The sequence below is a fragment of the Lolium perenne genome, chromosome 3, assembly GCF_019359855.2.
Source record: "Lolium perenne isolate Kyuss_39 chromosome 3, Kyuss_2.0, whole genome shotgun sequence".
NCBI lineage: Eukaryota > Viridiplantae > Streptophyta > Magnoliopsida > Poales > Poaceae > Lolium > Lolium perenne.
The window spans coordinates 167,187,955-167,212,962 of NC_067246.2; positions in this window are offsets into that span (position 1 = coordinate 167,187,955).

A 25,008-nucleotide genomic window follows, 5' to 3' on the forward strand; every position below is an offset into this window, starting at 1 on the left:
GTGCGGTGCTGCTTGCAGTACCAGTGCCGTCGTCTCCGTCTTGCCGTCTTCTTTGTGGTGGTGTTCGTGCTCGTCGGTGTAACGCCGGCGCCTACCACTGGGTCTTGCGTTTGCTATGGCCGCGCGAGCACTGCCTCGCCATGCCATAGCCTGCGCCACCGGGCGCATGTAAGAGTTCTGCTCCTCCTCCTTCTCTTCTCCAAGTCTGTGCTCATCCCAAGCTACTATGCCTATTCTTCCTCCTGTTTCTTGCTCTTCCGGTGATCCCGTGATCACACGAGCCTTGCCATGACTGCCTAAGTTGCCCGTGCTTCCATTTTTACGCAAGCTATGGCCAATCTACCAATTTACATCGGCCGGTCTGCCTTGCTTCTTGTACATGCCAGGTAGTAATTATCTATTGCTTCTAGCATGCTCGACCTTGCTATGCTATGCCGTGCTTGCTTATGGGCTTGATATACCATCTTGTTCATGCTTATGAGCTTGCTATGCTTCTTGGTCTATCATGCTTGCTTGTCTAGGTGTACTTGTGTTGCATCTGTGACACTTGTGTGTGTGCCAGAGGTGCCTGTGATATGCTTCAGTGCTATCTCTGCAAGCCAATGATCCATTGGATCATTCCTTGCTTGTTGGTTAACCTCTCTGTGTAACTTGGCTTTCTTTTAATTGGTGCTAAGTGTGATGTGACCTCAGTAGCCTTGCTACTGACTGGTTGCTCACATGATTGGTTGGATCTTGTTGGCTACTCAACTTTGCTTGCATATTTGGGGATCATACTAACTATGAATGCCAATATGCTTGCCTCGTGAAGAAATCTAGGGTTTTACCGATGGTTATGTGCCTAGGATTTTACGTGTAGTCTATACTAGCTGCTATTTATTGTAACTCATCTACTGGTGCTATTCGTGCATCGGATCTTGCTTACATGCACAAGATCTGTATCTGGATGGTTTCTATTTTGGTGGCTTTTTAGACTAGCAATGATCCTTGGTGAAAACCAAGTGATGATTCACCCTGTTGAGCATCTGCTCAACCCCATGACTATGTCATGCATATGATGGATTAGATCCATTGGATCTTTTCCAGGAACTAGGTATACCTTGTTCCGGCTCCTAGAAAGAAATGTTTTGTTGATGCGAGACTTGGGTTTGTTCACAGCCCTTCACCTCCAGATCTTGGATGATCTTCTAGGTCACCATGATTTCTGGTGGCTTAAGTGGTTGTGTGTGTTGGTTCTGTTCTTGCTCAAGAACTGGATGAACTGAGCTTGTTCTTGCTTCACCCTTACCTGGTGAATCTTATCTGGTCGACTGGTTATGATTTCTAGGGTTTGTGCTCCTTTTATATGAACCCTGCTTCTATCCTTGCTTTGACACACAAGCCTGGCTTGCTTTGGTGACTAAGCTGATGCATGGCTTTGCTGTTGCTGCCCAGCACACTTGAGCTGTGTGCTCTCATATGCTGAAACTTGAGCCCCTGGTGTGTGCTCAGGTTTGGTCTGCTGCTGCCCTTATCTTGTGCTGTCCATGGTTTTGGACAAGCACAAGTGTGCTGTGATAGTTTACCTTTGTCCAAACTGAATCTTGTGTTATTTGCTAACTGTCCAAACTGAATCTTTGGCTAACACTAACATTCTGGCTAGTGTTGATTCTTTGTTTTGCAGGTTTGAAGATGGACATGACCATGAAGAAATACTTCAAGTCATATAGTCTAAGTTTTAGTTTAGGAATCATATTGTAATCTTCATTTTTATTTCTGTTTATTATTCATCAATTCTTGTATCAAGAATTTTGTAAAGACAATGTAATTTGTGTTGTGATATCAATAAAGCCCAAGTTTTTGTTTATGAGCTTTTGATTTATTTAATATTTATATTCTGGAATAAACATTGTATTTATGATTCACTTTGAAATTCAAAGTTGTTTGAATTCATAAGTTGTGTTTAAATTATGAATTCTATTTTATATTGTTCAATGCTTATTGTTAAATGTATTAGCACTTGTCAAATGAAATCAATTCCCCAAATCAACAAGATACAAAAGAGATCATGTCAAAATTTCCCTAACTCACATTGCCTAACCCTAAGTGCAAAATGAGAGAGAACCTCGATCCCTCTTAGGTTTAGTTGCAATAAAGCGCGAAAATTTCCCCCGTTTTGCGATGAAATGCACATCCCATTTCTAAATCTACCCTTCGTTGTTCCTATGTTCTGGGTTATTACAACCTCTCCCCTTAACGAAACTTCGTCCGAAGTTAAGATTGGTACCTGAACATCTCGGGGTAAGACTTCCTTAATTCTTCTTCCGTCTCCCAAGTTGCTTCTCGCTCAGGATGATGTTGCCATTGCACTTTACAGTATTTGATTGCCCTGTTCCTTAACTTCTTCCACTGTACTTCTAAAATCTTTTCAGGCCTTTCCACATAAGTTAAATCAGATTGCAATTCTATTTCCTCATATGTGATAGGATCATCCGGTGTCTTCAAACACTTTCTGAGTTGTGAAACATGAAATACATTATGAACTTGACTTAGTTGTGCCGGTAACTCCAACTCAAAAGCTGTTCCTCGATTCTGACTGATTATCTTAAATGGTCCAATATATCGAGGGCTTAATTTTCCTTTTACTCCGAACCTCTTAAGTCCTTTCATTGGGCTAACCTTCAGATAAACCATGTCTCCCACTTTCGGTTCCCAATCTCTTCTCTTTAAGTCAGCGTAACTCTTCTGACGACTCTGAGCTATTTTAAGTCTATCCCGGATCACCTCGATGACGTCTTGTCTCTCCTTGATGTAGTCCGGTGTAAATTCCTTGTTCTCTCCGGTTTCATACCAACAAATTGGCGATCTACACTTCCTTCCGTACAATGCTTCGTACGGTGCCATCTGGATGCTACTCTGATAACTATTGTTATATGAGAACTCTGCTAAAGGTAAATGATCCTCCCATGAGCCTCCAAAGTTCAGAGCACAAGCTCTAAGCATGTCCTCAAGTATCTGATTGGTTCTTTCGGTTTGTCCTCCGGTTTGTGGATGGTATCTTGTCTTGAAATCCAACTTGGATCCCAAAGATTCTTGTAGTTGTTTCCAGAATGCTGATGTGAAAATCGAACCTCTATCTGAGACTATCTTCTTTGGTACTCCATGCTTACTCACAATTTCCTTCACATAAATATCCACAAGCTTTTCTGCAGTATCTTTTGTGTTTACGGCTATGAAATGAGCACTCTTGGTGAGTCTATCCACTATTACCCATATCATATCCTTCCTCTTACTAGTCATTGGTAAACCAGTAACAAAATCCATTCCTATTTCATCCCATTTCCATTCCGGTATCTCTAGTGGTTTGAGTAATCCCGCAGGACTCTGATGCTCTGCCTTTACTCGTTGACATGTATGACATTCCGAGACATATTGTGCTATTTCTCTTTTCATGTTGTTCCACCAGAACATCTCCTTCAAATCCATATACATCTTAGTACTTCCCGGATGTATTGAATACGGGGTTTCATGTGCTTCCTTTAATATGATTGACTTTACTTCTGGATCATCTGGTACACAGATCCTTTTCTGGAAGTATAATGAATCAAAATCCCCTAGATGGAATTCCGATGGTCTTCCTTCGCCAATCCTCTTGATTTCCTCTTGGATGAACAAATCATCCGTTTGCTTTCGGATAATCTCATATTTCAAGTCGGAGTACATCTCATCCATAATCCTCATGGTTGCTATACTTCCTTTGACGTTACCTTGAATAAACAAAATTTGAGCATCTTCTAATTCTTTCCGAAGTTCTTTTGGAATCTCCCATTCCGTAGGTTGATTCTCCGTACTCTTCCTACTTAGGGCATCTGCTACTACATTAGCTTTGCCTGGTGTATAGTTGATCTTAAGGTCGTAATCCTTAATCAACTCCAACCATCTCTTCTGTCTCATGTGTAATTCTTTCTGGGTGATGAAATATTTCAAACTTTTGTGATCGGTGTATAACTCACACTTGGATCCATATAGAAATTGTCTCCAACTCTTCAAAGCATACACAACTGCCGCTAACTCGAGATCATGTACTGGGTAGTTGTGTTCATGTGGTTTTAACTGTCTTGATCCATAAGCTATTACCTTTCGATCTTGCATAAGAACACATCCAAGTCCATTCTTGGAAGCATCACAATACACCGTGTAATCCTTTCCAGGTTCAGGAACTGCTAACACTGGTGCTATGGTTAACTTATCTTTGAGGGTTTGGAAGCTGACTTCACACTCATCAGTCCACACAAATGGAGTATTTTTCTTGAGTAACTTGGTCATTGGTCCTGCAATCTTCGAAAATCCCTCTATGAATCTCCGATAGTAGCCTGCCATACCCAGAAATCCTCGTATCTCCTTAGCATTTTTAGGTGATTTCCATTCCAATACGGACTGAACCTTGCTTGGATTCACCGCTATGCCTTCTTTGGTTATGACATGTCCAAGAAATTCAACACTATCTAACCAAAATTTGCACTTGCTGAACTTCGCATATAGCTGATGTTCCCTCAAAGTTTGCAGAACTATCTTCAAATGCTTGGCATGTTCTTCTTTATCTTTGGAATAGATTAGAATATCATCTATGAACACTATCACAAACTTGTCCAAGTACTTCATGAATATCTTGTTCATCAAATTCATGAAAATTGCTGGTGCATTTGTTAGTCCAAATGGTACAACCAAGTATTCATGGTGTCCATACCTTGATACAAATGCTATTTTTGGTACATCTTCCTTCTTGATCTTGATTTGATGGTATCATGACCTTAAATCTATCTTTGAGAAGACTCCTGCTCCTTGAACTTGATCAAAAAGATCTTGAATTCTAGGTAAAGGATACTTGTTCTTGATAGTTACATTGTTCAAATTTCTGTAATCTCCACACATCCTCTTTCCTCCATCTCTTTTATCCACAAAAATAACTGGTGTACCCCATGGTGACACACTTTCTTGAATAAATCCCTTCTGTTCCAGTTCATCTATCTAAGCTTTCAGTTCCACTAACTCCTTTGGCCCCATTTTATATGGTGGTTGTGCTATTGGTGCTGTGCCTGGAATCAGATCGATTGTGAATTCTATCTCTCTATCGGGTGGCATTCCCGGTAGTTCCTTAGGAAATACATCCTTAAACTCATTCACTACAGGAATATCTTCAATTCTCACTTCCTTCAGGCTATTTAGTTCCAATCCGATCTCCAACTCACTGTACTTATCTCCTTGGAACACTATTCAACCTCCTATGGAGTTGCGAAGTGATACTGTTTTGTCTCCACAGTTAATCACCGCTCCATTTTCTGTCAACCAATCCATCCCTAAGATGACTGATATGTCCTTCATGGGTATGATGAATAGGTCCGCGAAATACACACAGTCACATATGGTTAGGACTTGTGCTTCTTTCACGTGGGTTACTAAGATCGTTCCCCCCGCGGATAGAACAGTTATAGGGGTTTCTAACTTAGAACATCTAAGCCCGAATTTTTCCACAAACTCCAATGCAAGAAATGATGTGGTTGCTCCAGTATCAAATAATACTTTGCCAGGATGAGTAAGAATGCTTAGCGTACCTAAGACTGTTTGATCCGACTCTTCCGCTTGTTCCAAAGATGTGCAATTCAGCTTTCCATAAGGCTTTCCCCTCTTATTGTTGTTGTTGTTGTAGTTGCGATTGTTGTTGTTGTTGTTGTTGTTGTTGTTGTTGTTGTTGTTGTTGTTGTTGTTGCGGTTGTTGTTATTGTTTCCACCTCGTCCTCCAGAGCTCTGTCCGCTCCAGGATGACTTGTTTGGACACTCCGGTTTGATGTGTCCTTCCTTCCCACAACCATAACAAATGATTCTGGGTTTCTGACAATCCTTCTGCAAATGACCCTTTAGACCACAATTGTTGCAGATGATCTGGTTGATTGGGTTCTGACTCTGACCTCCCCGGTTGTATTGGTTACCAGTAGTAGGTCGGTATCGGGGTTTGAAACTCCGATCAGGTATTGGTTTACTGATTGGGTACTTCCTTGGCTCTATACGAGCCCTCTTCCTCCTGTCCTCCTGAACTTGCCGGTAATCATCCTCGAAAGTGATTGCCGAGTCAATCAGTTCCTGGAATTCGGCAGTCCGTGCCAACCTCAGTTGCATCTTCATGTATGGATTCATGCCTTTCATGAACCGCTTCTTCCTCTTCTCCTCTGTATCTACATCCTCCGGTGCATACCTGGATAACCTATTGAAATCCCGAACATACTGCATGATTGGTGCAGTATTCTGTCTTAGTTCTTCAAATTCCCTCTTCTTCAGCTCCACCACGCTGTCCGGAACATGAGCATCCCGAAACTTCTTCTTGAACTCCTCCCAGGTGAATACCTTATCTGGAGGGTGTACTGCTACAAGGTTCTCCCACCATGATGCTGCTGGTCCTGACAACAGATAAGTGGTGTATCTAATCTTCTCCTCATCGTTGCAACCAACGGTCTTCAACTTCCGTTCCGTATCCATGAGCCAATCTTCAGCGTCCATTGGTTCTGGAGCTGATGTAAATGGTAGTGGTCTTGCATTTTGAAAGTCCGATAGAGTTACTCCCTTGCCTTCATTACCCCTATCATTAATGACATGGGTAAAGAAATCCTGCATGTTTTTGCTCTGGCTTTCCTGGTAACGCCTCCTATCCTCTTCCATTGACCTCATATACTGTTGGAAGTCTGGGTGCAACATTGGGTGTGGTGGTGGTGGTGCGTTTTCTGCTCTAGCTGCTGCATCTGCCTCCTCTTTCTCTCTGGCTTCCCGCTCTCTGCGAGCCTCTTCGGTTTCTACTAACGCCATTTCCCCCTAGTCCTGCAACAAAGAGCGATTACTCATAATTACACCATGCGAATGTTTTCTGAGCTCAACTCATTGCCCAGAACTAGTCACACAATAAAATCAAGAAGCAAATCCAAAGCAAACATTTATTATGTATATACTTTGTATAATACATAACACACTCACAAACTTATATTACATGTGGTATATATAAACCACTTATTTGGCTCAAAGCCCAAGCCAACGGGAATTTAAAATACGTTCTATTACAATACCACCTAGATTACTTTATTCTTCCCTGGAGCTCTACTCCTCCTCATCATAGCTCGCCTCCGCGTACATCCCTGGGGTCCATCCGGTACAACGGTCTGTCCTCCGAAGACCGTCCGGAATGAAAGTTCTTCCCGTAGGTATGTAGTCTGAATCGGACGAAGTGCCGAGACAGAGATCTGTCATGCCAAAGTAACTAGATAAAGACTCATACATATCCCCAGTGGAATACAGCTCCTCTTCTCCAGTCATCCATGGAGGATTCCTATTCACTTGACCCCTCATCTTCTTCTTCTTCTTTTTCTTTGTTCCAGAGCTCTCACCTACGACGTACTGGGATGTTTTGGGTAATCCCATCTCCAAATCTAAAGAAATGGAGTTGGTGTCTTTCGCTTTCTGCCCATAGCTTTGGTTAACATTCTGGTTAACCGCATCACTCTCATCTCCTGTATCACATGGAATTGGCTCCTCCTCATCACCGAAAGGTTCCCCGAAACGCCAACCCGTCGAGTTCTCGATCGGTGACTCCGAGCAGTTTATGTTCCATGAATGGTCTCCCCCATATCCAGTATCATACGATGCTGACACGTGTGGATAGTGCGGAACAAAGTTAGGTGTAAGTGGATCTCTTGTAAGTGGATTTCTCTTGGACCACTGGTCACTCAAATCTACATCGTATGCCTGGGTTAAAGAAAGGTGTAGTATGTTGTGGTTGTGCCCTCAAATCACGCATCCGAGTTTGGACTTTATCAGGGTCCGTGAACTCAGCTAGCATGTGGTCAATCTCACCTCTCATCTTCATGTGTAAAAGATACATCGTGGTCAATAAAGACTTATAGCTATCCATGTGCTGTGCTGCAGCTTCAGGACTTCTGTGTGCTAACACTAAATGATTAAGAGTGGGATCCTCATCTTCCTCGGCATGAGGTATATGAGAAAACTCTGAACATAGCAGTTCTCCTGACATGTGCTGCCTTATCTCAAGGATTGCCTTGAATAGGCCCATATGGTAGGCTGTGGTGATAGTTTTGGCTTCTCCGTATGGCATTATATGACTCATCGCAGCTTTTTCGGTAGTTGAACCGATACTCTGCACTTGGCTAGGATTTCCCCATCATAATAGGTACACTTGATAACAGGTATCCGTGGATCACAATGAAGTTCCTTCAGCATCCCACACAGGAGAGCTGTTATTGGTCCATCATAATCACCGAGCCAACCCTCAACCTTCCTCAAAGTCCTCTTAGGAAAAGTATTCGCCATTATGGCTGTATACAAAAGCAGAATATTAGTGGTGATAATGCAGCATAATAGCTATAATAAAGAATCATCGCACTAAAATATATGGTTTTGCTATTCTCAAGTGAATAATCACCATATTTCTAGAGAATCCTTTACTATTTCTACTAGACTCCTACAGGTTTCTTCCCTATACTAGGTTTTTCCAACCTAAGGTCGCAACATTTGCTCTGATACCAGCTGCGGTGACCCAGCATACCACTGCATGTTGTAGTATACAAGTCGTTGATATGATCCTTGTGAAGGGGCTTCCTCACAAATTGCCATATCCCTCAGAGTGGTACAACAGAAACATTGCAGGTCATAACACTCCATACTTTATTACAAACATTGTCTTAACAAGTTGGTATTCTCACAGGTCCTATGAGAACACCCTAAGATACTACTTAAGTACGATTACAACTCATAACAAATATAAAGAGCTCAACAACTTATTTAGGTAAGTTCTACGCTGCTCGGCTCTATGATGCTAGGGTATGTCACTACTCCTCCACCTCCGTGTCATCTGGTCCGTAGACTATTCCATAGTCTACGCCTTCCACTCCGCCGGTAAGATCAGGTTCTTCGTAGACCAGCTCGTAGCTTCCTTCTGGTGCTCCATCGTTGATAGCCTCCACTTCCGGATCACAGTCTAGCAAGGGTGTCGAAAGAAAGTGAGTACAGAGGTACTCAGCAAGTTCTAAAAGAATAAAAGGTGTTTGATGCACTAGCTACGACCATTGATCAGGAAATCGCAGGTCAATGCATGTTTTGAAAACATTTCTTCAAAAGGTTGCTTTTATTATGAAAACTATGCCCGTCAGTCTTCACAGGTTGACCAGAACTTCGTGGAGTTCCTTTCCTGCCGCGTTCGCAGTTCCCTTCCCGGAACAGGGAGTGACAGCCACAATTTGATACACTCTGCAGAGGTGCGTTACTTTTCCCACAAGAGATCTCACCCTTTTTGCCATCCGCAGGGACATGCCCCCGTTCACACTTCCTTTGGTGTGAGGCCAGGTATAAAGATCCAAGCCCACACCGCCTTCTCCGCGACTGCAAACCCACCCTTTTGTCCACCCGCACACCTCCGGTAGACTTCCCGATAATACGGCTTTACTCATGGTGTACTTTGGACAATCCTTCATAGATCGTAGAGCCATCATCACTAATGGATGGGGATTTAAAAGGCTATCCCAACCTACGGCAGTGCCTCCAGCACCCCGCCGGCTCTACCAATCCGTTGGCGTGCGAAGGGAAAAGATACACTGGCTTTTCCAGCCATTATAGATCTCATGGTCAACGAGGTTGGTACCGCGCTAGAATCACCGCCCGTCATAGCTAATTTAATCCTAGGGTGCTATACCCCATTGCAATGGAACCTCCACAATATCAACACAGACCATGGTTCCATTGCCAGCAACATAGTCATATTCATAGTTGGAAAATAACATTTCCTTTGCGATGCAGGAATGATAAGTATATAGCTGTGCCGTAAAGTAGTAGATATTAATCAAGTTGACAGGAGCAAGGGTGAACTTGCTTGTGGACTGCGAGATAGTGCAGTTCAATGCAGTTGATGGAACCTGGACCTCGGGTTCTGTAAGAAGCATCATTGTCCGGTAAGGACAATGTTATAAAAATCCAAATAATGCAATCATGGATGGATTATTTTATGTTGAGTCCCTTTACCCCAATGAGTTATTACAATTTAGGGTTGTATTTAAGATTTATGTCTTTGACGGTAATTTACAATTGATTTAAAAGTATTAATCATTGTGATTCACACAAAGTACAACAATTCAAAGTAAAATGATTTTACTTGATGATTACCTTAGTCATTCCAAAAATAATTTGAAATTATAGAGTGAACTCTATAGTTTTTGGAATAAAAAGGAGTATAGTATTTTTCTGGGAAAAATACCCTCTTTCAAAAGAAATGACTTGGATTAGTAGAATTTCATTTTGAAATGTTTGAAAATAAATATTTGAACTTATTTGAGATTTTTCCTTGAATTTGAATTACAAGGAAATAATAATTTTAAATTCCAAGTTATTATTTAAATTCTGAAAATTCATAATTTTGAATTTGTTTCATAAATTCCATTTCATATTTTATTCTTGTTAAGATTTATTTTTCATTCATAAATCCAATTTTTATTGGATTTTTAGAGTTGTTTATGATTTATTAAAATTTGGTAAAGTTTTGATCTTTTATTAAATGCAAAAGACCAAAATACCCCTCTGGACCCCTATTGGGCCCAGCCCAATAACTTAACCCAGGCACGGCCCAATAAGGCTGGCCCCCTTTTGGGTTCGGTGGCGCCGAAGCGGCCCACCTCACTCTCCTCACTCGGCCCTCTCACTCGCTCGTCTAACCCTAACCGTCTGGCGACTCCCGTGGCGATGGCGTCGCCGCCATGGCCGCCGCCCTGCTCCGGCCATCGCCGGGCTCCCCCGCCGTAGCCACCTACCGAACCTGAACCGCCACGAGCAGATCTATCGATCTGTCCGTGCAGTTTCTCCCTTCTCGTCCTCTCCTGGCGAATCGCCTCCGATCTGGATCCACTAAAGAATCGCCTCGAACGATTTGGTGGCCTCCGGTGAACTCTCGTCCTCGCCGTCGACGTACGCGCCCCCTGAGACCGACCTGGTGCGGTGCTGCTTGCAGTACCAGTGCCGTCGTCTCCGTGCCGTGCTGCTGTGGTGGTGTTCGTGCTCGTCGGTGTAACGTCGGCGCCTACCCTGGGTCTTGCAGCTGCTATGGCCGCGCGAGCACTGCCTCGCCATGCCATAGCCTCTGCCACCAGGCGCATGTAAGTGTTCTGCTCCTCCTCCTTCTCTTCTCCATGTCTGTGCTCCTCCCAAGCTACTATGCCTCTTCTTCCTCCTGTTTTACTGCTCTCTGGTGATCCTGTGATCACACAGAGCCTTGCCATGACTGCCTAAGTTGCCCGTGCTTCCATTTTTCTGCAAGCTATGGCCAATCTACCAATTTCTGGTACTGGCCAGTGCTGCCTTGCTTGCTGTACATGCCAGGTAGTAATTATCTATTGCTTCTAGCATGCTCTGACCTTGCTATGCTATGCTGTGCTTGCTTATGGGCTTGATATACCATGCTGTTCATGCTTATGAGCTTGCTATGCTTACTGGTCTATCATGCTTGCTTGTCTAGGTGTACTTGTGTTGCATCTATGACACTTGTGTGTGTGCCAGAGGTGCCTGTGATATGCTTCAGTGCTATCTCTGCAAGCCAATGATCCATTGGATCATTCCTTGCTTGTTGGTTAACCTCTCTGTGTAACTTGGCTTTCTTTTAATTGGTGCTAAGTGTGATGTGACCTCAGTAGCCTTGCTACTGACTGGTTGCTCACATGATTGGTTGGATCTTGTTGGCTACTCAACTTTGCTTGCATATTTGGGGATCATACTAACTATGAATGCCAATATGCTTGCCTGTGAAGAAATCTAGGGTTTTACTGATGGTTATGTGCCTAGGATTTTCTGTGTAGTCTATACTAGCTGCTATTTATTGTAACTCATCTACTGGTGCTATCTGTGCATCAGATCTTGCTTCTGTGCACAAGATCTGTATCTGGATGGTTTCTATTTTGGTGGCTTTTTAGACTAGCAATGATCCTTGGTGAAAACCAAGTGATGATTCACCCTGTTGAGCATCTGCTCAACCCCATGACTATGTCATGCATATGATGGATTAGATCCATTGGATCTTTTCCAGGAACTAGGTATACCTTGTTCCAGCTCCTAGAAAGAAATGTTTTGTTGATGCAGACTTGGGTTTGTTCACAGCCCTTCACCTCCAGATCTTGGATGATCTTCTAGGTCACCATGATTTCTGGTGGCTTAAGTGGTTGTGTGTGTTGGTTCTGTTCTTGCTCAAGAACTGGATGAACTGAGCTTGTTCTTGCTTCACCCTTACCTGGTGAATCTTATCTCGGTCGATCGGTTATGATTTCTAGGGTTTGTGCTCCTTTTATATGAACCCTGCTTCTATCCTTGCTTTGACACACAAGCCTGGCTTGCTTTGGTGACTAAGCTGATGCATGGCTTTGCTGTTGCTGCCCAGCACACTTGAGCTGTGTGCTCTCATATGCTGAAACTTGAGCCCCTGGTGTGTGCTCAGGTTTGGTCTGCTGCTGCCCTTATCTTGTGTTGTCCATAGTTTTGGACAAGCACAAGTGTACTGTGATAGTTTACACTGTCCAAACTGAATCTTGTGTTATTTGCTAACTGTCCAAACTGAATCTTTGGCTAACACTAACATTCTGGCTAGTGTTGATTCTTTGTTTTGCAGGTTTGAAGATGGACATGACCATGAAGAAATACTTCAAGTCATATAGTCTAGGTTTTAGTTTAGGAATCATATTGTAATCTTCATTTTTATTTCTGTTTATTATTCATCAATTCTTGTATCAAGAATTTTGTAAAGACAATGTAATTTGTGTTGTGATATCAATAAAGCCCAAGTTTTTGTTTATGAGCTTTTGATTTATTTAATATTTATATTCTGGAATAAACATTGTATTTATGATTCACTTTGAAATTCAAAGTTGTTTGAATTCATAAGTTGTGTTTAAATTATGAATTCTATTTTATATTGTTCAATGCTTATTGTTAAATGTATTAGCACTTGTCAAATGAAATCAATTCCCCAAATCAACAAGATACAAAAGAGATCATGTCGAAATTTCCCTAACTCACATTGCCTAACCCTAAGTGCAAAATGAGAGAGAACCTCGATCCCTCTTAGGTTTAGTTGCAATAAAGCGCGAAAATTTCCCCCGTTTTGTGATGAAATGCACATCCCATTTCTAAATCTACCCTTCGTTGTTCCTATGTTCTGGGTTATTACACTCTAGCGCCACATCTGCCAATGGATTCAGCATGGTTCACCAGGGAGTTGAAGTCGGTGGCGCGGAGCTTCCTGTTGCAGAAGGGGCACTTGTAAATGCCTCGAGCAAAGGGGCCATCGTAATGGCCGGACTGCAGCCTCCTGAGGACGTGACGAGTCTTGGTGTGGAAGGACTCGTCGTCGCTGTCGACGTCGCTGCTCTACACCTGTCACGTAGCACCAAAGATCGTGCAAAAAAAAGGAGTCAATTGCAACGATGATGGAACAGAGAGTGAACAAAAAATCATGCATGATAATATGGGCTCGAAAAAAAGAGGTAGCCTCAGTTACATTGGACGCACTTATATCCAGGATTTGAGTCAGCAAACCAAAGATCATGCACAACAAATTTGTACACACCAATTGTTTACTGACCAAACCCTGAATCAATTTATGCCCAAATATTCATCATCATCGGCACAAATCTTAAACAAAAGCAAATCACAAACACTAATAACGCAAGATCTAACACAAAAGGATCGAACTAGGAACAGACGAACAGTAATAACGCAAGATCTAACACAAAAGTATTGAACTAGGAACAGACGAACCGTAATAACGCTAGATCTAACACAAAATGATTGAAATGAGATAAGAACAAGGGAACAAAGGGTTACCTCCGACTCGTTGTCGACGATGCTGGTGTCGTAGGGGTTCTCCGGTGCGTCGTATTGCACTGGTTCGTACGGGTCCCAAGCGACGGGGGACTAGACGGTGGCGGCGGCCGATGCGCCGGCTGCTACGTTGGAAGCAGCGACAGGGGCCTGGATGGGGGCGGCGGCCGATCCGCCGGCTGCTACGTTGGAAACGAGGACAGGGGGCTCGGACGGGGCGGCGGCCGATCCGCCGGCTGCTACGTTGGAAGCGAGGACGGGGGCCTGGACGGGGCGGCGGCCGATCCGCCGGCTACTACATTGGAAGCAGCGGCAGGGGGCACGGACGGGGCGGCGGCCGATGCGCCGGCTGCTACGTTGGAAGCAGCGACAGGGGGCTGGACGGGGCGGCGGCTGATGTGCCGACAATAGGCATCTCATTCTTCTCCATCGCCGGCGGTTTTCTTCGGGGTTTTTTCTTCGGTTGTGGAGAAGATGATGGGACAGGAGAGGCGGTTGCAGTGAGCCAGTGAGAACGTGCGTCGAGGGAGAGAAAGAGGGGCTCTATAAAGACGAAGGTGGCGTGTACCGCAACACGCGTCCGCTATGCACGGCTGCAGCATGCACCGCTACACGAGTCTAACCCTGGGACGTTTGGTGTACTCAATTATAACCTCAGGCCTTATACAGAAATTTTATCTGTACTCAGTTTTCCCCTCGAGGACTTAGACCGGCAAGTGCAATATACTCAGTTTTACCCTCAAGTAGCTGGTCAACAGAGAGTCAACAAATGAGATTAACATAGCTAATTGAGTCATTTCATGCGCAAAAAAATCCAAAAAAATAAAAACATAGTGGCAACTACTCATGGAGTCTTCCTACGCAACCTGCCACCAAGAAAACCTTAACAAACATATATAAATCAAGTTTTACCACAAATTGCCACTTCTCAGAATCACTAGTGTAGCTATGAAGATGATTGGTTTTCCACCCAAACCCCTTTGCAAAACATCTTTCCCAAAACATAGTTTGTCTAAATGATGCCATAATTGTCACACTCATGTATATTTGAATTGCAAATAATTTGATGTAGCCCAATATGAATTATATTGTACAAAACACACATTTTTCATTTTGTAATTCTTTTGTTTGAATCCCTTAGTCTATTTACTATTTATGTGCCCTTGGATTCTTAGTACTACTCAGTTTTGCCCTCAAGTACTGTCACAAATGCTCTGAGAAGCCCAAACTTATCCTGATTGGTTGAGCCGTTGTCACACAGATCGACTCCACGAACCGTTGATCCACTGATCTATATGGCTGTATACCCCTATCCGTCTCTTCGTGGCAACCTCTCTCTCTCTCTCTCTCTCTCTCTCTCTCTCTCTCTTCGTGGCCACCCCTCTCTCTCTGTCGGTGGAGAATGCCCACCCCTCTATTTATGTGCAATAACGAGTTTGCCACTTAATATAGTTTGGGATATAGTATTGGTATAAACATGAGGCATACATATTTGCGGATTTCGGTGATTGCATTATTTGTCACCCCTCTAACAATTATCAACTATCTTTAGCTGTCCTTTTCTTTTAGGGAATATAGTTTGGGATATAGTATTGGTATTTTGAAACGGCCTAAAAGTGGTATAATTTTGTTATAAACATGAGGCATACATATTTGCGGATTTTGGTGATTGCTATCAACTATCTTTAGCTGTCCTTTTCTTTTAGGGAATATAGTTTGGGATATAGTATTGGTATTTTGAAACGGCCTAAAAGTGGTATAATTTTGTTATAAACATGAGGCATACATATTTGCGGATTTCGGTGATTGCATTATTTGTCAGCCCTCTAACAATTATCAACTATCTTTAGCTGTCCTTTTCTTTTAGGGAATATAGTTTGGGATATTGTATTGGTATTTTGAAGGGACCCTATTTTGAAAGGGATCCCATTTTGAAACGGCCTAAAAGTGGTATAATTTTGTTATAAACATGAGGCATACATATTTGCGGATTTCGGTGATTGCATTATTTGTCACCCCTCTAACAATTATCAACTATCTTTAGCTGTCCTTTTCTTTTAGGGAATATAGTTTGGGATATGGTATTGGTATTTTGAAATGGCCTAAAAGTGGTATAATTTTGGTATAAACACGAGGCATACATATTTGCGGATTTCGGTGATTGCATTATTTGTCACCCCTCTAACAATTATCAACTATCTTTAGCTTTCCTTTTCTTTTAGGGAATATAGTTGGTAATTTCGGTGAATGCACACACTAACTTTGAAAACAACTACAAGTACATGTAACTGAATAATGGATTTGTAAGGTATCCCTTGTAACAACTTCTAGCGCCTGGTGAGCAATGATAAGAATCCGATCGTAATTATACAACAAAAAAAAAAACAGCCATCAGGTTAGCTTGCTTCTTCAACTCGATCAGCTGCCTTAACTGCTTATTCATTTTCTTCAGTTCTCCCTTCACTTCCACCAGTTCTGCATTGGGAGCATTAGGCATAATCGGAACGGCTCCTCTCTCCGCCGCATTCTCTACTGACCAAGTCCCCCTCCCAAATTGCGCCCCCAATAGCGCCAATTGATTCCCGCAACCGAAGCCTACGAACGTACACATCGATCCACTCGAAATGCCTGCATTTCTTCAAGATCTGAAAACAACAACGTGAACCCTAAATCCCAAATTCGAGGGAATAACAAGAAAATCGAGAGAAAACAGAGAAATTGGAGCGAGATCTAACCTTATCCCCCTCTCTATATGGCAAGCTCTCGCATGCAACGAACTCACGTCCACGGTTGCCGTTCTCGTCCGTCTTACAGATCGACCGCTTCAGAGGCTCCTAGCGTGGGCAGTCAGGGCATCTTGTCAAAGGCACGGGTCCATACTGCGGCCATGAAGAACGGGAGGTCGAAGAGAAACTAGACATCACCCGCCTACCGGAGAAGGGCTGCCGCTGGCGGAGAAGAAGAACAATGGGGCGCGGAGAAAGAAAGGGGAAGCAATGGCACGGGCACGGGCGCGGGGCTGGCTCGGGCTCCCATTTTGCAACGGTCACCTGGGTAAGCTGTGGGTCCGGCGCGCTAACGTGGACAAGTTGTGGGTCCCACGATGATCTGGATAAGTGGAGACGTGTCCACTGCTGGGCACCAACATCGGCCCCACTTGCCAGCACCAACCAACGTCAACTAAACGGGATTCCTTCCGTCCGAGCTCTTTCTACGGGTTACAGACAAGGGCTTGGGGAAAACTGAGGAAAAACTAAGGAGCTGGGGAAAACTGAGTACAACTAAGGACCCGAGGGCACGAAAATAGAAATCCCAAAAAATAATGTCATGTAAATGAGTTAATTTGGATTTCCTAGCCTTGAATCCATAGGAAATTTTGTTCTAATGCACTATAATAATCAACCGAGTTTTTACACCAACAGGTCTGTCAATTACGTGTGGTGCCCATGCGTGAGGTCCCACACTTCATTGAGCACAAGTCACGTGCAATAGGTACGCAAACTCCCGGCCATCTTCTTCGTCCGGAGAAGACGCATCAGGATGCGTATTGGAAGTCTCTGGGTCCTTCAGGATCCTTCGGTTGTCCCTCTCACAAAAAAAAACAAATATCTCTCATTCTCGGCCTCGCTCGACTCGCTCGCTCACTCGCTCGCATCTCCTGCTCACTGACAAACGCTGCACAACAGTCAACATCATCACCCGAAAAAGGGGAGACACCATAAATAAGAGGGGCCCCGTGACTGCTCTCCCTTCTTCTGTCCTTCCGAGTGATCCCTCTTCCTCCGAGTTTCACTCGACGGGCAAACACACATGTGCTGCATAGTAATAATAAAAAGGTAGAAAATTCGACCAATGAATCTATAATTAAATAGGTTAAACTAGGGTTTTGCCCAGTACTATAGATCAAGGTTCAAAAAAATCCAACTACGAGGTTCGAACAACCCCATTTCTAATCCAAGATTTTTTTTGACCTCATCCAAATGGACTCAAACTATAGGGTTAGCATCTAGTGCAGTATGTGTCAACATGTATGCACTATGTGTGCTATAACTTGTATGTCTTTCAAGTTTGAACCAAATTTGAATAAGTTTGAAATATTTGAAATGGGGCTTCTGGCTTAAACCTTTGAGACCCAAAATGACTTCTCTTCATGCTAGACTTCATAAGTCTGAGTTTAGGGTTAGGGGGTAGATACATGATTTGTCTGGTTTGAATATGTCTTGACCTTGTTTATCAACTTGAATGCTTGCTATATGACATCAGAAGACCATGTGTTTGGTTTTTATTTTTTTGAATTTGTTATGCCCATTTGAATCTTGGTCAAATCCTAGGTTTGACCAAGATTTAAACCAGTTTAAACATGAAAATGAAAAGTAAGCCTGGATTCTTCCTAGTCACTCCAAAATGAAGCTTTTGGGAGGTTTTTGAAATTTCCATGTTTGAAACTCAAAACCACTTCTCTTCATGCTCGACTTCATAAGACAAAGTTTAGGGTTAGCGGGTATATACATGGTTTTCTGGTTTGAATATGTCTAGATCTTGTTTATCAACTTGAATGCTTACTATATGACATAAGAAAACTATGTGCTTTGGTTTTTTATTTTTCTGATTTTTTTTTAAATTTTGATGCCCATTTGAATCTTGGTCAAATCCTAGGTTTGACAAGATTTAAACAATTATAAAACATGAAAATGAAAAGGGAAGCATGTATCCTTCTTAGTCACTCTAAAATGAAGTTTTTGGGAGGTTTTTTGAAATTACCATGTTTGAAATCCAAAACCACTTCTCTTCATACTTGAGGGGGTAGATACATGATTTGTCTAGTTTGAATATGTCTAGACCTTGTTTATAAACTTTAATGCTGCTATGTGACATCAGAAGACTATGTGTTTTTTTCAATTTGCTATGCACATTTGAATCTTGGTCAAATCATAGGTTTGACCAAGATTGAAACGAGTTTAAAACATGAAAATGAAAAAGTAAGCCTGGATTCTTCTTAGTCACTCCAAAATGAAGCTTTTTGGGAGGTTTTTGAAATTTCCATGTTTGAAACCCAAAACCACTTCTCTTCATGCTTGACTTAATAAGACAGAGTTTAGGGTTAGGGGGTTCTGGTTTAAATATGCCTAGACCCTGGTTTATCAACTTGAATGCTTTTACTATATGACACAAGAAGACCATGTGCTTTGGTTTTCATTATTTTTTTTGGATTTCTCTTTTGAAATGGTCAAATCCTAGGTTTGACCAAGATTTAAACAAGATTAAAACATGAAAATGAAAAAGTAAGCCTTGATCCTTCTTATTCACTCCAAAATGAAGCTTTTGGGAGGGTTTTTGAAATATCCATTTTTGAAACCCAAAACCACTTCTCTTCGTGCAGAGTTTAGGGTTAGGGGGTAGATACATGAATTTTTGGTTTATAGTAAGCATTCAAGTTTGTAAACAAGGTCTAGACATATTCAAACCAGAAAAATCATGTATGTACCCCCTAACGCTAAACTCTGTCATATGAACTCAAGCATATAACAGGAATGGTTTTGGATTTCAAAAATGGAAAATTCAAAAACCCTCCCAAAAGCTTCATTTTTGGAGTGAATAAGAAGGATCCAGGCTTACTTTTTCATTTTCATGTTTCAAACTTGTTTAATTCTTGGTCAAACCTAGGATTTGACCAAGATTCAAATGGGCATAAAAATTCAAAAAGAAATCAAAAAATGAAAAACCAGAGCACATAAGCTTCTTATGTCATATAGTAAGCATTCAAGTTGATCAACGAAGTCTAGACATATTTAAACAAGAAAAATCATGTATATATACCCCTAACCCTAAACTCTGTCTTATGAAGTTATAGCGCACGAAGAGAAGTGGTTTTGGGTTTCATTTTTTGATTTCTTTTTTGAATTTTTATGCCCATTTGAATCTTGGTCAAATTAATCCTGGCAGGGTTGACCAGGATTTAAACAAGTTTAAAACATGAAAATGAAAAAGTAAGCCTGGATCCTTCTTATTCACTCCAAAATGAAGCTTTTGGGAGGGTTTTTGAAATTGGAATGTTTGAAACCCAAAACCACTTCTCTTCATACTTGACTTCACAAGATAGAGTTTAGGGTTAGGGGTAGATACATGATTTTTCTGGTTTGAATATGTCTAGACCGTACCTTGGTTTATCAACTTGAATGCTTTTACTATATGACATAAGAAGACCATGTGCTTTGGTTATTCATATTTTTTGGGTTTCTTTTTTGAAATTTTATGCCCATTTGAATCTTGGTCAAAACCTAGGTTTGACCAAGATTTAAATAAGATTAAAACATGAAAATGAAAAAGTAAGCCTTGATCCTTCTTATTCACTCCAAAATGAAGCTTTTGGGAGGGTTTTTGAAATTTCCATATTTGAAACCCAAAACGACTTCTCTTCGTGCTTGACTTCATAAGACAGAGTTTAGGGTTGTTAGGGGGTAGATACATGATTTTCTGATTTGAATATGTCTTGACCTTGTTTATCAACATGAATGCTTGCTATATGACATCAGAAGACTATGTGTTTGGTTTTTAATTTTTTTGAATTTGTTATGCCCATTTGAATATTGGTCAAATCCTAGGTTTGACCAAGATTTAAACAAGTATAAAACATGAAAATGAAAAATTAAGCCTGGATTCTTCTTAGTCACTCAAAAATGAAGCTTTTGGGAGGTTTTGGAATTTTCCATGTTTGAAACCCAAAACCACTTCTCGTCATGCTCGACTTCATAAGACAGAGTTTAGGGTTAGGGGGTATATACATGATTTTTCTGGTTTGAATATGTACAGACCCTGTTTATCAACTTGAATGTTTACTATATGACATACGAAGACAATGTGCTTTGGTTTTTCAGTTTTTCAGATTTTTTTTTTGAATTTTGATGCCCATTTGAATCTTGGTCAAATCCTAGGTTTGACCAAGATTTAAACAAGTATAAAAAATGAAAATGAAAAAGTAAGGCTGGATCCTTCTTATTCACTCCAAAATGAAGCTTTTGGGAGGTTTTTTGAAATTTCCATGTTTGAAACCCAAAATGACTTCTCTTCATGCTTGACTTCATAAGACAGAGTTTAGGGTTGTTAGGGGGTAGATACATGATTTTTCTGGTTTGAATATATCTTGACCTTGTTTATCAACTTGAATGCTTGCTATATGACATCAGAAGACTATGTGTTTGGTTTTTATTTTTCTGTTTTTTTTTTGAATTTCCTGCCCATTTGAATCTTGGTCCGATGCTAGGTTTGACCAAGATTTACAAGTTTTACACATGAAAACGAATTAGTAAGCCTGGATCCTTCTTAGTCACTCCAAAATGTACCAATTGATAGATGTGTTAACTTTGCTTCATGGAAAAAATAATGTCATGTAAATGAGTTAACTTGGATTTCCTACCCTTCAATCCATAGGAAAATTTGTTCTAATGCACTATAATAATCAACCGAGTTTTTACACCAACAGGTCTGTCACTTACGTGTGGTGCCCATGCGTGAGGTCCCACACTTCATTGACCACAAGTCACGTGCAATAGGTACGCAAACTCCCAGCCATCTTCTTCGTCCAGAGAAGACGCATCAGGATGCGTATTGGAAGTCTCTGGGTCCTTCAGGATCCTTTGGTTGTCCCTCTCACAAAAAAAACAAATCTCTCTCATTCTCGGCCTCGCTCGGCTCGCTCGCCCACTCGCTCGCACCTCCTGCTCACTAACAAACCCTGCACAACAGTCAACATCATCACCCGAAAAAGGGGAGACACCATAAATAAGAGGGGCCCGGTGACTGCTCTCCCTTCTTCTCTCCTTCCGAGCGATCCCTCTTCCTCCGAGTTTCACTCGACGGGCAAACACACATGTGCAGCATAGTAATAATAGAAAGGTAGAAAAATCGACCTGTGAATCTATAATTAAATAGGTTAAACTAGGGTTTTGCCCAGTACTACAGATCAAGGTTCAAAAAAATCCAACTACGGGGTTCGAACAACCCCATTTCTAATCCAAGATTTTTTTCGACCTCATCCAAATGGCCTCAAACTATAGGGTTAGCATCTAGTGCAGTATGTGAACATGTATGCACTAGGTGCGCTATAACTTGTATGTCTTTCAAGTTTGAACCAAATTTGAATAAGTTTGAAATATTTGAAATGGGGCTTTCTGCTTAAACGTTTGAAACCCAAAACGACTTCTCTTCATGCTAGACTTCATAAGACTGAGTTTAGGGTTAGGGGGTACATACATGATTTGTCTGGTTTGAATATGTCTTGACCTTGTTTATCAACTTGAATGCTTGCTATATGACATCAGAAGACTATGTGTTTGATTTTTATTTTTTTGAATTTGTTATGCCCATTGAATCTTGGTCAAATCCTAGGTTTGACCAAGATTTAAACCAGTTTATGCATGAAAATGAAAAAGTAAGCCTGGATTCTTCCTAGTCACTCCAAAATGAAGCTTTTGGGAGGTTTTTGATATTTCCATGTTTGAAACCCAAAACCACTTCTCTTCATGCTCGACTTCATAAGACATAGTTTAGGGTTAGCGGGTATATACATGATTTTCTGGTTTGAATATGTCTAGACCTTGTTTATCAACTTGAATGCTTACTATATGACATAAGAAAACTATGTGCTTTGGTTTTTCATTTTTCTGATTTTTTTTTAAAATTTTGATGCCGATTTGAATCTTGGTCAAATCCTAGGTTTGACAAGATTTAAACAATTATAAAACATGAAAATGAAAAGGGAACCATATATCCTTCTTAGTCACTCTAAAATGAAGTTTTTGGGAGGTTTTTTGAAATTACCAAGTTTGAAACCCAAAACCACTTCACGTCATGCTTGACTTCATAAGACAGAGTTTAGGGGTTAGGGGGTAGATACATGATTTGTCTAGTTTGAATATGTCTAGACCTTGTTTATCAACTAGAATGCTGCTATGTGACATCAGAAGACTATGTTTTTTAATTTGCTATGCACATTTGAATCTTGGTCAAATCAAGGTTTGACCAAGATTTAAACGAGTTTAAAACATGAACATGAAAAAGTAAGCCTGGATTCTTCTTAGTCACTCCAAAATGAAGCTTTTGGGAGGTTTTTGAAATTTCCATGTTTGAAACCCAAAACCACTTCTCTTCATGCTTGACTTCATAAGACAGAGTTTAGGGTTAGGGGGTAGATACATGATTTCTCTTTTGAGTATGTCTAGACCTTGGTTTATCAACTTGAGTGCTTTTACTATATGACATAAGAAGACCATGTGCTTTGGTTTTTCATTATTTTTTTGGATTTCTCTTTTGAAATGGTGAAATCCTAGGTTTGACCAAGATTTAAACAAGATTAAAACATGAAAATGAAAAGGTAAGCCTTGATCCTTCTTATTCACTCCAAAATGAAGCTTTTGAAAGGGTTTTTGAAATATCCATGTTTGAAACCCCAAACCACTTCTCTTCGTACAGAGTTTAGGGTTAGGGGGTAGATACATGAATTTTTGGTTTATAGTAAGCATTCAAGTTAATAAACAAGGTCTAGACATATTCAAACCAAAAAAACATGTATGTACTCCCTAATGCTAAACTCTGTCATATGAAGTCAAGCATATAAGAGGAATGGTTTTGGATTTCAAAAATGGAAAATTTAAAAACCCTCCCAAAATCTTCATTTTTGGATTGAATAAGAAGGATCCAGGCTTACTTTTTCATTTTCATGTTTCAAACTTGTTTAATTCTTGGTCAAACCTAGGATTTGACCAAGATTCTAATCGGCATAAAAATTCAAAAAGAAATCAAAAAATGAAAAACCAGAGCACATAAGCTTCTTATGTCATATAGTAAGCATTCAAGTTGATCAACGAAGTCTAGACATATTTAAACAAGAAAAATCATGTATATATATACCCCTAACCCTAAACTCTGTCTTATGAAGTTATCAAGCACGAAGAGAAGTGGTTTTGGGTTTCATTTTTTAATTTCTTTTTTGAACTTTTATGCCCATTTGAATCTTGGTCAAATTAATCCTGGCAGAGTTGACCAGGATTTAAACAAGTTTAAAACATGAAAATGAAAAAGTAAGCCTGGATCCTTCTTATTCAATCCAAAATGAAGCTTTTGGGAGGGTTTTTGAAATTGACATGTTTGAAACCCAAAACCACTTCTCTTCATGCATGACTTCACAAGATAGTGTTTAGGGTTAGGGGTAGATACATGATTTTTCTGGTTTGAATATGTCCAGACCGTACCTTGGTTTATCAACTTGAATGCTTTTACTATATGACATAATAAGACCATGTGCTTTGGATTTTCATAGTTTTTTGGGCTTCTTTTTTGAAATTTTATGCCCATTTGAATCCTGGTCAAATCCTAGGTTTGACCAAGATTTAAACAAGATTAAAACATGAAAATGAAAAGTAAGCCTTGATCCTTATTCACTCCAAAATGAAGCTTTTGGGAGGGTTTTTGAAATTTCCATGTTTGAAACCCAAAACGACTTCTCTTCGTGCTTGACTTCATAAGACAGAGTTTAGGGTTGTTAGGGGGTAGATACATGATTTGCTGATTTGAATATGTCTTGACCTTGTTTATCAACTTGAATGCTTGCTATATGACATCAGAAGACTATGTGTTTGGTTTTTATTTTTTTGAATTTGTTATGCCCATTTGAATCTTGGTCAAATCCTAGGTTTGACCAAGATTTAAACAAGTATAAAACATGAAAATGAAAAAGCAAGCCTGGATTCTTCTTAGTCACTCCAAAATGAAGCTTTTGGGAGGTTTTTGAAGTTGAGCAACAACGGTTGGCGCTCAAAAACTGCCTACTGTTAATTCACATAGGCAGACGATGCTTACCCAGATGGAATTCATGCGTTAGATCCCTCCGATTCTCAATCTTCTCCGCGGCTGACGGGAATAGGCAGCACAGCAGACGGAAATACAAAGGGGACAGGGGTAGATCCAGATCTGGTGGAGGCGGAGCCCTCTCCGCCTCCCGGGGGTGGTGGTGGGGGCAGGGGCGGCTCGGCGGCGGACGACGCCATAAGGTAGGTGGGCAGGACAGCGTGGCGGCGGAGGGGCGGTGTGTGAGCTCCTCCAGTCTTGGGCGTAGGGGAAAGCTTTGGG